Source organism: Lissotriton helveticus, chromosome 11 (genome assembly GCF_964261635.1).
Source record: "Lissotriton helveticus chromosome 11, aLisHel1.1, whole genome shotgun sequence".
NCBI lineage: Eukaryota > Metazoa > Chordata > Amphibia > Caudata > Salamandridae > Lissotriton > Lissotriton helveticus.
In genome coordinates, this window is record NC_136072.1 from 129,584,153 (window position 1) to 129,598,852 (window position 14,700).

Sequence of the window (14,700 nt, forward strand, 5' to 3'; positions counted from 1 at the left end):
GATGACCGGTGGGCCAGCCACCATGAGGAAGTGCCTTCAAGCTGCATGGGGGCCCACCAGCAATGCTGTTGTCTTGAAGATAAGGAAAGCATGCGTCATACGGGACTGGACTGCAGTTATTGGGTGGGGCGCAAGCCACAAAGCGGCCCACGATGTAACACTCGGTGTCTTTGTCCAGCTGTGTCCCTTCAACCTGGCTTCGTCCCTTGGGGAAATAGTTGCAAAAAAAGGGGGCACCCCAGAAAATGAGAATTTTTCCTAAATCAGGGAAAGATTACATATGTGTGAAAATCTTTTAGGAAATTCAGTACTTAGTGGACCTTGAAAATTTCAACATCAATATATATATTTTTTTTAATATATTTTTATTGCAGAAACTGAAATAAACCTGTTCAATAGGCCAACATATACACTGACGGCCCCCAACACGCAGTATAACAGCAAACCAATACACAGCCGATTAGCCCACATCCCGGAGGCTGGGCGGCGCTGCAATTAACCAGTTCGCTGTAGGTACCTCAGTGCCTGCCCTGTCCGGGCCATAGGTCAGTTATAACACATCATATCTGCTTTTACCCCATAACAACCAACCCATCCCTCTCCATCTAGCCCTAGGCCACTCCACTGTCACTTCTCACCAATCGCTATGACAACCTCCCAGGGCCACCCGGTTCCGGGAGGCTGCCGCCTGGCGGCAACCACCCCCTCCTTCGGTTTCTTCCCGTAACCCCCCCCCCACCAACTGCTGCTAATGCGGGTTCCAATATTCCCTTCCTGCTCTAAGGATGGACATCTACCAGGAGATTCAGACAAACAAGTAGTCCCCATGGAATCCCTTCCTATACCTGATCAAGCTCCTCGCCTTCAGTTATGTAGTCCCTTAACGCCTGCACTACTAGCTCCCAGGACCGCGCCAGTTCTAAACTTTTCTCGTTGCCAGTTCTGGTCGCTTGACGCATCCTAAGCACACTCTCACAGCCCGACCACTTCAACAATTCATTCCTCCATCTCCGCACAGACGGCCCCTCTTTAGATTTCCAATGCCAAGTGATTTCGCGCTGTGCCAGTATTAAGCCCATCCCAATGAATTTGCTCGTCACTTTGGTCTTCTTAGTGTGCGGGAACCAAAGAAGCAGACATGCAGCCATGTCAAAGTCCACCTCCCTATCCGTGACAGCGTTCAGGAGTTCCCCCACCTCCGGCCAGTAGTCCCCTAACTTCGGGCACCCCCACAGCATGTGGTCTAGATCTACCTCAGGCTCTAGACATCTCGGGCACATGGCATCAAGCACCTGGAAGTGTCGACGTAATCTCTCCGGGGTCAGATACGCCCGATGGAGAACGAAAAAATGCACCTGCTGAAACCTTGCATTCCTCGTCCCTTTCCAGGTCCTGTGTAACACCTGACCCCACACGGTGTCCGGGATTTGTTTGCCTATACTGGCCTCCCATCGCGATTTCAACTCAACCAAAGGCACCAGTCCTTCATGTAACATTCTGCTGTGGAGGCACGTCACCGCCTTGACGGTGCCCGCGGCCATCACCATATATTGGCACACCATCGTCACCTCCGGTTCCACTAGTCCACCCCCCCAATGCCGCTGCATCCCCGTTACGACCGCCGCATGCAACAGGAAGGTGCCACCCGGCAGGCCGAATTGTTCCTGTAAAGTCTGGTATGGGGCCAGCGTCCCGTCCACATAGAGGTCTCCCACCATCTGCAAGCCCAGTTCTTCCCACGTTAATAATGGGGACCAATCCCCCCCGTGCGGCAAGGCGGTCAGCATTCCCAGCGGAATCTCCGGCGCATACGGCCGGCGCTTCCCAGCCTTCTTCAGGTTCCTATTCCAACACAATCTCAGTGTCCGTTCCTCCATCGTGAGATCCCTTCCCGCCAGTCTCTGTTGCATCACGATAGACGACAGGACATGTCTCCGAACGCAGACCCCTCGGGCGTTATCAGGCCCCCTGAATTCTCTGGCCACGTTCTGTGTCAGGACCTGGAGCTGCGCCGCCAGATAATATAATTCAAAGTCGGGGACTGCCATCCCCCCCTCACACTTGGGTCTTGTCAAGGTGGTCAAAGCCACCCTTCGGCGACCCTGGCCCCAGAGAAAGCCAGTCACCAATGTCCTCAGCTCCCTAAAGATTCCCTGCGGGATCCATACCGGCAATGTTCTAAAATAATAAAGTAGCCGCGGGAGTGCCACCATTTTCAACAGTGCTACTCGACCTAGCACGGACAGTGGGATGCAGCGCCCCACATTACCCTCAAGGAGGTCCGCTGCGTCGTGGTAGATGCGCACACCTAGGTAAACAAAACAAGAGGGTTCCCATACTACCGGTCTTGTGAGTTGTGGGCAGAGCGTGGACTTTCGCAACGGAAACACACATGTCTTAGACCAGTTCACCGCGCCTTCCAATGCCCTCCCAGAATCCGCCAGGTACAATAACAGGTCGTCGGCATACAACGATATATAGTGCGATTCAGGTCCCTGTGCAATCCCGTCGTAGACAATGCCCGACCTTGCCTGCGCCGCTAGCGGCTCCATTGCTAAGGCAAAGAGCAGAGGGGACAGTGAACAGCCCTGCCTCGTGCCCCTGCAAACCGGATAGGCCGGAGAGACCATGGTCCCCAGCCGCACCCGCGCCGTAGCCGAGGAATAAAGCACTCTCGTCCAACCCCGGAACTCTTCCCCAACTCCGAACTTCTGCAGCACGCCATCCAGATAACTCCAAACTGTCAAACGCCTTTTCGATATCGACCGTCAACACTACCGGGCCCTGTTCCGCCGTAGCAGCATCATCAATGACCCCGATGAACCGACGGATATTCATCGATGTGCTCCTAGAGGGGATGAATCCCGCTTGATCCCTATGCACCAAGGAGGTCATCAGTGGTAGGAGCCTGGTAGCTAGGATACGACTCAAGATCTTGTAGTCTACAGTTAGCATAGACAATGGACGGTAAGAAGAGACATCCAACACATCCCTGCTCGGCTTCAGCAGCGGCACTACCAGCGCCTCCCTCATAGAGTCAGGCAACCGCCCCACTCGGCTTGCTTCCGCGTACACAATCTGCAGCCTGGGTGCTAACTCTTCCATAAATTTAGCGTAGAACTCTATCGGTAGTCCATCTACCCCTGGGGTCTTATTCCGTGCCATATGACTAATTGCCCCTTTAATTTCTGCTAGGGTGATGGGGCCTCCCAGGTCCCGGGCGTCCTCCACATCCAGTAACGGCAAAGGGATCTGATCCAAGTAATCATCTATCTCCGTAGCAGCTGCTTCGAGGTGGCTGGCATACAGTCTCGTATAGTAGGACTGAAAGCGCCCCAGGACCGCCGACTGCGAGTAGACCACTTCCCCGACCTCCTGTCGCACACTCATGATCGGGCACCCTCTAGGGTTCGGATCAGCCAGCTTTGCAAGGAGCGTACCCACTTTATCCCGCTCCTCATGCACTCTGACAGCATACAATTTATAATCAAAACACCTCAATCTCTCCGTCTCAGTCGCCACTCCCTCCTTAGCTTGCAACAATCGTTCCTGCAACTCCGGCCTCTCGGGTCTCTGTTGTTCCACCCCTCTCAGCACTTCCTCCGCCTTCGCAAGATCATTCAGCACTGTTCCTCTCACGGTCAGAAACCGCCCCATACACACCCCTCTCACCACCACTTTCATTGCATCCCATTCAATCGCTCTAGACGCCGTCGAACCAGCATTATCCGTAAAATAGCTGTCTATGCCCTGGCGGACCGCGTCGCAGAACACCGGATCTTCCAGCGTCTCCGGACGAAGTCGCCACGTTGGGACCGCAGATCTCGCCAGCTGCCACTGCATAGAGAGCAACAGGGGGTTATGGTCCGAGATGGTCTTGGACAAATACTCAGAGTGAGATACCACATTCGCCAGTGAGGCACTGCACAGCACTGAGTCCAGTCTAACATGCAGATCGTGCAGCGCGGAGAAGTAGGAGTAATCTCTAGTTTCGGGGTGTTGCGCCCTCCACACATCCACCAAGCCCCACTTTTCCTGCCAATCCCGCCTATGGGTCGCAAGTCGGCGCACCGGGGAGTCCACTAGGGGCGGGTGCGACCTGTCTAACAGCACATCAGTAATGGAGGTAAAATCCCCCGCCAGCAATACAGGGCCTGCCAAATAGTACGCCAGTGAGCGCGATAAACCCTCGAAGAAATGTGCTTGATCAGCGTTGGGGGCATAGATGTTACACAGCACCACCTCCCTACCATATAGCCGTCCCTCCACTACTACATATCGACCCTCCGGATCGATTCTCTGACTCGTGACTTGGAATGGCGTGCCCGCCCTAATCCATATCAACACCCCTCTGGCGAATGCCGAGTATGTCGTACAAAACACCTGACCCCGCCACCTCTTCTGCAATGCCCCGCACCCCTGCTGCGTCAGGTGAGTTTCCTGAAGCATCGCTATCTGAATGCCCCGCCTCACTAAGTAGGCATGTACCTTGTGGCGCTTCACCATAGTTCGAATACCTCGGACATTCCATGCGACACATTTCAGGTTAGGTAACGTCCCCATCAAGCATCAATCCCAACAGTGGCGCACGCCAATAAATGTTACCCGCATTGCAGCAATTGTGTAGCCCCCTCAAAACATCCCCCTGAACTCCCACCAACCCCCTCCCCAGGACAGGGCCTAATAACCCAGCTTCAGCCCCGTTCCAAACCTTAAACACCCAACACATCACGCTAACCTGTGGTCGTCAACACAGAAGACCTGAAGGGTCTGAAGAGGGCTATGGAGCCCCAAACCAGGACGACAGAGCTACCACCCCGCGCCCGTAGCCCCACACTGCTAATGCAGCCCCATACCTGGCAGTCCAATAGAAGTTAGTAGTGTCCGCACCTCCAGGTCTCCCAAAAATGTTCAGTTGCCAGTGGCCTCATCCATTAAATATACCATCTGATGTCTGTGGGGTGACCTCTGGCCCCTGCGCTCCCCCCACCTCCGAGTCATCATCACCGGTCTTCTCCCCTTCCTCGTCCGAAGCCGAGCCTCTGGAAGCGTCCTCACGCTGCGATCCTGTGATGCTCGCCATGGCCTCCAATGCGCTCTGTCTGTCGGCCAGCATTTGTGCCTCTCGTTCGGCCCGTTGGCGCCTATTCCGGGAGCGGATGCGCTGTGATTTCCTGATCTTGACCGGTTGTTGCCGATCCCTGGTGGGCCTGTGTGCACGATCCGTCCCCGCACGGTACAGTTCCAGCCAGGACCAAGCTTCATCGGGCGTTTGGAAGAAGTGAGTCCTGTCATCGACGATGACCCGCAGCTTGGCCGGAAAAAGCAAGGAGTATTGGATCCCTTCCTCTCTCAGCTCTTTCTTCACCGACAGAAAAGAAGCTCTACTCCGCTGCACCTCCTGCGTGTAGTCCGGAAAAATTGTCACCTTGCTGTTATCCACCTGGAAGGGCCCTTCGGATCTCGCCCTTTGGATCAGCAGATCCCGATCCTTATAGTGCAGCAGTTTGACCACCATCGGTCGGGGCGGTCGGCCCTCCAGGGGCGGCCTGGCAGGCACCCGGTGTGCTCTTTCCAGAGAGAAGAAGGGGGACAGGCCCTCCGGCGCCACCACTGTCCTGAACCAGTCCTCCATGTAGGCCACTGCGTCACCCTTCTCGATCTTCTCCGGAAGCTCCACCACCCGCACGTTATTCCGCCGGTTGCGGCCTTCCGCGTCCTCTGCCCGCCGCTCCTGTATCGCCAGTCGGTGAATAACGTCTTCAAGCTTATGTTCCGCAGTGACCACTGCCGGTTTCAGCTCCTGGAGCAGTTGTTCGTTGGATTTCACTCTGTCAGAGAGCTTGGCGTGGTCTGCTCTCAGCAGGCCAAGCCCCGTCGCCACCTGCGCAATGTCCTGGTGCAGCTCATCCTTCGTAGCAGTGATCACGGCCAAGATTGCATCAAGGCGGAGGTTCAGTCTCTGTTCTTGTGGTGAGGGCCCCGTTGGGAAACCGCCATCCGTGTCCTCTGGCTTCCGGTCCCCCCGCTCAGGCGGCGCGGTGTCGCCAGTGCCCTGCGCGGCCATCTTGAACGTGGGAAATCAGCCACTCGAGCAGCCCCCTCTGACGACGGCCAGGCCCACCAGGAATCGCCCAACGGAATATCTCAAAGAGCGCGGCTCTCCAATCCCCAGGTCAAGCGGGAACACGCGGTGCCAGCCGTCCTCCCTCCACGGACAGCCGTCAGCCTCCAGTCCAGAAGTGCACTCCGAGCTGCCCCACTGTCACTCTCAGTGCGCCTGCAAAGTCTACCAGGTCCAGGGGGAGCAAGCCCTACCGAAAAGGCGGTCAGTTATGAGTTCATGTCCCTGGGCAAACTGAGCCCACTGCCCCCGGCAGCACTGGCCCTCGTGGATCACAGCGCACGTTGGGGTTCAAGCACCGTGTTGCCAGCCCGGCGCACCCCTGCCTTCCACCGGGTGGGCCCACCTCCAGAGACCGGTCCGTCGGCCGCCGCCCTGTCCGCCCGTTTCTTGGGATGCTCAAGCGCCGTGGGCGGCCGCCCCCCCAGTGCCTCGCCAACTCGCTGCACTCCTCCGTGTCTTATCGGCCCCTGCTGCGATACACTCAGTGGCTGGGCGGCCCCACACTCCAGCAGCGCCTCCACCGGCGCAGCGCGAGCCCAGGCCCAGCTCTCCAGCCGTCCGAGGGATCAGGTGGGGGAGGGGCGCCGCTCTCACCAGTACTCCCCCGCCGACCTCCTCCGCTGCTCAGGACCTGCTCCCACGGTCCACTCCTCGGCTCACCGCCTCGCGAGGGCCCTCCGGGTGCCTGCAGCAGGTCCGGCACCCCTCATCGCTCAGCCCCCGGAGCTCTCACACTGTCGGCGCCGCCATCTTGCCTTTGTTTGCCTGCCAGGCCGATCAGGTCGCCAGGTCCTCCCTCACGCGTCGCCCAGGGTTCCGACTGGGGTCAGATGCTCCCCACTAGGTCAGCGACCCCTCCGGACCACGATTTCAGCCGCCAGGCGATACGGGGCGAAGTTTTGCAGGAGGAAAGACGGGACTCGGCACGGAGCAACTCGCTCACGCAGCCATCCCGGTCGGCGCCGAAACCACGCCCCCAATTTCAACATCAATATAACATTAACCAAATGCTAATCATTATCAAAAGTTATTTTTATTTGTTCAACAATATTGAATATTTTTCAGTTGTATTCCTTTTTGGCTAAAAATCAACACCAATACTTTATATACATATTCAAGAGTTGCTTATTCAGTGCAATGCATATCGCTCAATTGGTATATTTCTGTAATGATTGTAACTAAATCCTATACAGACTTACTCCCACATTCATCCACTATCTACCTTATCATGAATTGAATGCAAATGTATACAAAAATTCAAAGCATTTGTTGTAGTTTAGGCAAAACACAGTTTGTCCAATATTTTCATTACAAGTGACCTTTAGTCAATGCTAGACATGATTAGGATTTTGTCCGTCTGGGATATGTTGCAATTCATTAAGGATTTAGTTTCACCAATTAGGATATGACATCTATTTCAGTTAAAAAGAACATTCAATGTAGTCATGGCTAAAATGAGTCAACTGAAATAGATGTCATATCCTAATTGGTGAAACTAAATCCTTAATGACTCTGGCAAGCACACCAAAAGGAAGGAGAATCCAAACAACATCTTCAATGCACGGTTATGTGAGCCTGCAAAAATGCAAGAGGAGGATTTTCAAAACAAAGTGCCCAACTTATACAAGGCTGCAAATTGAGCACCCTCAGAGGCCACATACTTTGACACTCGGGTATCAAGCTGACAGAAATATCCATGCTAGCTAGGTCCCATGAACTTTTACTTTTCAACACTCAAGCAGAGCAGGTGGAGATGGTGTTTTCCAAACACATCCCTAAACAAGAGCCAAGAAAAGCCTGACCTATCAAGAGGTAAGCTGTATCACCTGTTGCAACTGACCCTGCAGCACGGCAACAATTTGTGGAGTGGGGGAACAGCTATACCCTTCGCCCCTCCCTCCAAAATTGTGTGGATACTGAGGACGAAACCACATGCCTTGCAGGAATGACCAGTCAAAGGCGAAATTTGCTGCTCTAGTTGCTGGAGACCCAACCATATTGAAAGGGTATACAGGGGAGGACGTTGAGCTGTACTCCCACGAGGCCGAGGGAGAGTCTGGGTTGTCAAACTACAGCTAAAATATCAACACCCTGATGGGACTCATTCATTGCAGCCAACAGATATGGCAACATTCAACGTATTCCTCATGTCCACAGAAAACTCAGACCAACTTGCAAAATACTCCATACTCTAATCACAGAAATCATTGACCCAGGAGCATCTGTTAACATCATAAGTAAAAGACTATTTACCATCCTGCACCAAAGACCATCCCTGCAAGACAAAAATGTCAATATCTTCGCCCACGGAGGGACAGAATGGGTTCCCCATGATGGCATCTTCAACTGCCTGGTGGCCTATGACAGTACCAATTGCGCCGTGACCTTCCATGTCGCGTCAGGTGGAGGAAAAAAGTTACTCTGCAGCTCTACAGTGAAAGAGCTGGGCCTTGTGCAGTTTGTGAAAGCAATCAACATGCAAAGGATAGAGTCAATACTCCAGCACTTGTTCCACGGCCTGCGGTAACTCCACCCCTTACCAGTGCAGTGCCACATTAACACAGCAATGAAAAGGCTGTCCTCAGACACGGCAGGATCCATTTACACCTCAGGCCAGCAGCGAAAACAGAACATCAGAAACTGGAAGTGCCAGTGACAGACTCCTCGGTGAGGGTGGTAAGTGAGACGCTGAGGTTTTCTCCATCAGAGTTAAGAATAGACCCGGAGAGTCCAGCAGGGCTGAGGATCTGTTGAGGAGTTACCCATACCATCTGAGAAAGCATATCAGGTCACGCCGCATACACCAGGGCTATATATGTTAATGAATATATTAACCAGGCCCTATTGTTGGTTGGTTGATAAGTTGTTGGGAAAAAGAAATATTTTTTTAAGCTGTAGTGCACCTAGCGTCACACGTTACCTTAGACAAAGATTTCCCCATTACACTCCCCAATGGACTCTGAGGTCTTCGGCTCAGCTTCCGATTCCTGTTCCTAAAGTTTCCCTCTTCAAGGTTGGAGGACGATCTTTTTAAGTGGTCGCTTCCCGCCTATGGAACAGCCTTCCTTTGTCCCTTAGACAGGTTCAGGACCTGCTCATCTTCAGAAACAAGCTCAAAACATGGCTTTCCCAAACTTCATCTGTTTTTTGCCGTCTCTGCCTTGAGAGTCTTTCCTGCGGCTGTTATGTGGTTTTTTGCTCAGTGCCGGGACACTCCTGGGAGTAGTCGCGCGCTTTATAAATACCAAATTAACATAACATGGTGCTTGTGTAACCCGTATGTACGCTGCCATCCTGGCACCGGGCTTAGCATTGGGAGATCATTAAGCTACCCATCTCGGTGGCTGGCTTCTTCTTGTGTGCACAGGCCCCAATTGCAGGCACATACACTACAGCAACCAACCTACCCCCAAATCAAGTCAAGTCAAGTCAAATAATTTATATAGCGCGCTACATACCCAGAGGGTCTCAAGGCGCTTGAGGAAGGGTGGGGAATTACTTGTCGAATATCCAAGTTTTAAGTTGCTTTCTGAATGCTAGGTGGTTCTGAGTGAGGCGAAGGTGAATGGGAAGTGAGTTCCAGGTTTTAGCTGCCAGGTAGGAGAAGGATCTACCTCCCATGGTGGTTTTGTTGATGCGGGGTATGGCAGCGAGGGCTTGGTTGGAGGAGCGTAGCTGGCGGGAGGGGGTGTAGAAGGAAAGTTGTGTGTTGAGGCATTCGGGTCCGAGTTCGTAAAGTGCTTTGTGTGCGTGGGTTAAGAGGCGGAATGTTATTCTCTTATTGACGGGGAGCCAGTGGAGGTTTTTCAGGTGACTAGAAATGTGGTCTTTACGCGGGATGTCTAGTATGAGTCTGGCTGAAGCGTTCTGGATGCGTTGGAGTTTTTTCTGAAGTTTTGCGGTGGTACCGGCGTATAGGGTGTTACCGTAGTCCAGGCGGCTCGTGACCAGTGCGTGGGTGACCGTTTTTCTGGTTTCGGTGGGGATCCAGCGAAATGTTTTTTTGAGCATGCGAAGAATGTTGAAGCACGATGATGAAACGGCGTTGACTTGTCTGTTCATTGAGAGTGAGGAGTCCAGGATGATGCCCAGGTTCCGTGCGTGGTCCGTCGGGGTGGGTGCTTTTCCAAGGGCCTCTGGCCACCAAGAGTCATCCCAGGCGGAAGGGGAGGTGCCTAAGATAAGGACTTCTGTTTTGTCTGAGTTCAGTTTCAGACAGCTGTGTTTCATCCACTCGGCTACTTCTTTCATTCCTTCATGTAGGTTGGTTTTGGCGGTGTTCGGGTCTTTGGTGAGTGAGAGGATCAGTTGAGTGTCATCAGCGTAGGAGATGATGTTGAGGTTGTGTTGGCGTGCGATGGGCGCGAGGGGGCTCATGTATACGTTGAAGAGAGTGGGGCTGAGTGAAGATCCTTGTGGCACGCCGCAAATGACTTCAGTGGCTTCTGACTTGAATGGTGGAAGGCGGACTCTCTGAGTTCTTCCGGTAAGGAACGAGGTGATCCAATCCAGTGCTTTTCCTTGGATTCCAATGTTTCTGAGGCGTTGTAGGAGGGTGTTATGACAGACTGTGTCGAAGGCTGCGGAGAGGTCAAGGAGGATGAGGGCGACTGTGTCTCCATTGTCCAGTAGGGTTCGAATGTCGTCTGTTGCTGCGATGAGTGCGGTCTCAGTGCTGTGTTTTGCTCGGAAGCCGGACTGTGAGGGGTCGAGGGATTTGTTGGTTTCGAGGAAGGCGGCGAGCTGGCTGTTGACGGCTTTCTCGATGACTTTGGCCGGGAATGGTAGGAGCGAGATGGGGCGGTAGTTTTTGAGTTCGGTGGGGTCAGCTGTGGGTTTTTTCAGAAGGGCGCTGAGTTCGGCGTGTTTCCAGCTTTCCGGGAAGGTGACAGAGTTGAGGGAGCAGTTGATGACGTCTCGGAGGTGTGGTGCTATGATGGAATCAGCTTTGTTGAAGATATGGTGAGGGCATGGGTCTGTGGGGGATCCTGAGTGAATGGAGTTCATCAGACGGATGGTGTCCTCAGTGGAGATTGGGTTCCAATCAGTAAGGATGTTCTGATTGGGGGGTGAGGGTACGGCAGAAGGTTGGGTGGGTTGGTCTCCGTGTTGGTTGTCGAAGCTGTTGTGGATGTCTGCGATTTTGTTGTGGAAGAACGAGGCAAGGGAGTCGCAGAGGGTTTGAGAGGGAGTGATGTCGTTGGAGTTGGCTGAGGGGTTGGTAAATTCTTTGACGATGTTGAATAATTCCTTGCTGTTGTGGGCGTTGTTGTCTAGACGTTCTTTAAGTGCAGCTTTCTTGGCAGTCCGGATCAGTTGGTGGTGTGTGCGGGTGGCGTTTTTGAGGGCGTCCTTGGTGCTGGTGTTTGGGTCTTTTTTCCAGGCCTTCACAAGGGAGCGACAGAGTTTCTTGGATGTCTTAAGATCATCGTTGAACCAGGGAGCGTTTTTGCTGCCTAGTTTGATTTGACGTTTTTTCAAAGGTGCTAGGTTGTCGGCGCTATTCGTTAGCCATTGAGTGAGGTTAGTGGCTGCTTCGTTGGCGTTCGAAGAGTGGGCCGGGGGATTTTGAAGAAGCGATGAGGAGATCTGGTCGATGGTGATTTTGTTCCAGTTTCTTCGCAAAGTGGGTTGAGGAAGGTTGTGGGTTGTGGTCTTTTTGTAGACAAAGTGAACACAGCTGTGGTCCGTCCAATGGAGAACTGTGGTGTGACTGAAGGAGATATGTTTGCTGGAGGTGAAGTTGGGGTCGAGTGTGTGGCCTGCGTAGTGAGTGGGGGTGTTAACAAGTTGTTTGAGTCCGAGGTTGGCCAGATTGTCCAGAAGGGTGGTGGCGTTGTTGTCGTTGCTCTTTTCCAGGTGAAAATTGAGGTCTCTCAGTAGTATGTAGTCCTCGGAGGGGAGGGCATGTGGGGTGATAAAGTCAGTGATGTCTTCACTGAATTGTGCACGGGGTCCTGGTGGCCTGTAGAGAAGGGTGCCTCGGAGTGTGGTCTTGGGGTCGGTGTGGATCTGGAAGTGAAGGTGTTCGGCGCTAGCGAGGTTGGCGTCTGAGCTGGTTGAAATGCGGATGGAATTCTTATGGACGATTGCGATGCCTCCTCCTGTTTGTTTGATGCGGCCCTTACGGATGATCTTGTAGCCTTCCGGGATGGCAATGGTGATGTCTGGGGCTGAGGATGCGTTCATCCATGTTTCTGTTAGGAAGACGACGTCCGGAGAGATGGTGTCTAGTAGATTCCAAAGGTCGATGGCGTGTCTGTGGACCGATCGGGTGTTGAGCAGGATGCATTTTAGGTGGTTGGGGTCAGATCTCTGTTTGGTGTTCGTGGATGGGGAGTTGGTCTTGGTGTCGTCATACTTGCAGGAGATGCATGTGAAGGGTCCATGGGTGTGTCCAGGAGCGGCTTGGGCGCAGTTGGGGAGTCGGCATGGGTTATGCGGGTGGGGTTGGTGGTACGGGGGCCAGGGGGTCTGGCGCTGGGCGCGGGCTTGGCGCGGAAGGGCGCAGACGGGCTTACCTTTGGCGCACCTTCGGCGCGCATGGGGCGCGACCGCTGCGCGTGAACGCTGCGCGGGAAAGCATCGGTCATAAATGGATGGTGGGGGGGCGGGGGCGGGGGAGGGTCAGCTGGGAAGGCGGGAGCGGGGTGGATAGCACGGCAGGGCAAAACAACAACAATAACAACAAAATGGCCGGCGGCCTTCTACGGAGCAAGCAGATGCCCTTCTAGCAGCAAAATGAATGTTTAAGCACTAGCACAGAGCGCAATCCGGTGATACAAATACAATGCAGGCAGCAATCTCAATCGTCAGTATCTCTCTCAGCAATGCGCTACGATACCACTCAGAGGCGAGGCAGGTCAGAGAGCAGCGTGGGGGAGCGACCTCGTCTGCCGAGAGCAGGGATGGTCACAGCGCGATATTGATAGAGCAGCGCAGGTACTGATTGTGGGAGGGAGGGTCAGCTGGGAAGGCGGGAGCGGGGTGGATAGCAGGGCAGGGCGAAACAACAACAACAAAATGGCCGGCAGCCTTCTACGGAGCAAGCAGATGCCCTTCTAGCAGCAAAATGAATGTTTAAGCACTAGCACAGAGCGCAATCCGGTGATACAAATACAATGCAGGCAGCAATCTCAATCGTCAGTATCTCTCTCAGCAATGCGCTACGATACCACTCAGAGGCGAGGCAGGTCAGGGAGCAGCGTGGGGGAGCGACCTCGTCTGCCGAGAGCAGGGATGGTCAAATCACTTCATTTAGAACCGCACCACATTTACTGTACGCCATTCTCGCTTATATACTGTTGCTTCTGGTTTCCAGTCTTTCAGAACAGTTTTTATTCATGGGTGACTCCAGTTCCTTCTTTTTTGTTTAAGCATTCAAACAGCAAGCCTCAATTACAATTGCAACTAAGGTTTCAAAATAGTTTTAGAAACCACTAACCTTGCTGTTCCGGTTGGGAAACTCCCTTGCCACATTCTTGTTAAACTGACTACAAATGAAACTGAAGCCTAGTCAGTTTCTGTAAATTGCAAACATCAACTTTAGAAAGGACCCTGCTGAGAAACGTGTTTTCATTCAGTTTTATGTTTAAAACAATTTTATTGACAAGGCAATTGAATGATATATGAACACCATTACCACTGCAGCATAGATAACTCTTAGATGTCAAAAGCAGGATGTCCAATTTCTGTTCCAACATTAATTTTCTTTTTTATCTGAAAAGGAAAAATGTATCTAAACATATTCACCCATTTCTCTCAGCCCCTCCCCCTTAAGTACCCCACCTATCATTAACACTTCTTCCTTTTGTAGTGGTGACACATCCAGCCATCACATGTCTTACCTGCCCATGGAAACATCAACAACCTCTCCCTCCATATATCATATTATGCAGCCATCATGCAGAGCAGTCAATCAGTAAGGCTGATCCTGAGCTCTCACTCTCAGTTGGTGCGTTATCGCCACATTAATCAAAGGAACGCCAAGATGTGCCCATTTATTTCAAATCAATCTTTTTCCAAGGCTACAGCAGACCTACGCCAATGATATTGCCCTGGTAATGGTGGGTCCCTTTGCTTCTTTGTTGGAGCCATCAATACATTTGCTGCCGATAAAAAGTGGTGCAACTCCATTCTGCCCCACTTAGTCATATCTTCTGCTTTAGTGTCTGTAGCCCCAGGTTAACATCTAGGGTTTCAGAAATTCGTTTCAGATATTGGTCAGCCAAAGATGGCTTTTATACGGCTCAGAACCTCTTTCCAACAGGCTCAAGTGTATAAAACCCATTGCCACTGGTCCTGAGGCTCAATAAGCACTTTATCCCATATTTGCTAGGTAGTGGCAAGGTTCAATGTGTGATCAATCTAAAAATGTTAGAATCTTTTCCTGTAAAGATTGTGGCGAAGACCATTCTTTCTTTTAACCTAAGAAGAACATCAGGAACTGAGCATATCAGGATATCAGCATATCAGCATGTCAGCTCGACTGGTAGATGTTACAGTTTCCCTTTTTTTTAAAAAAATTGTCATATTCAATGGTAAGATCTCAGATGCCTCTGCTGCAGCAGATG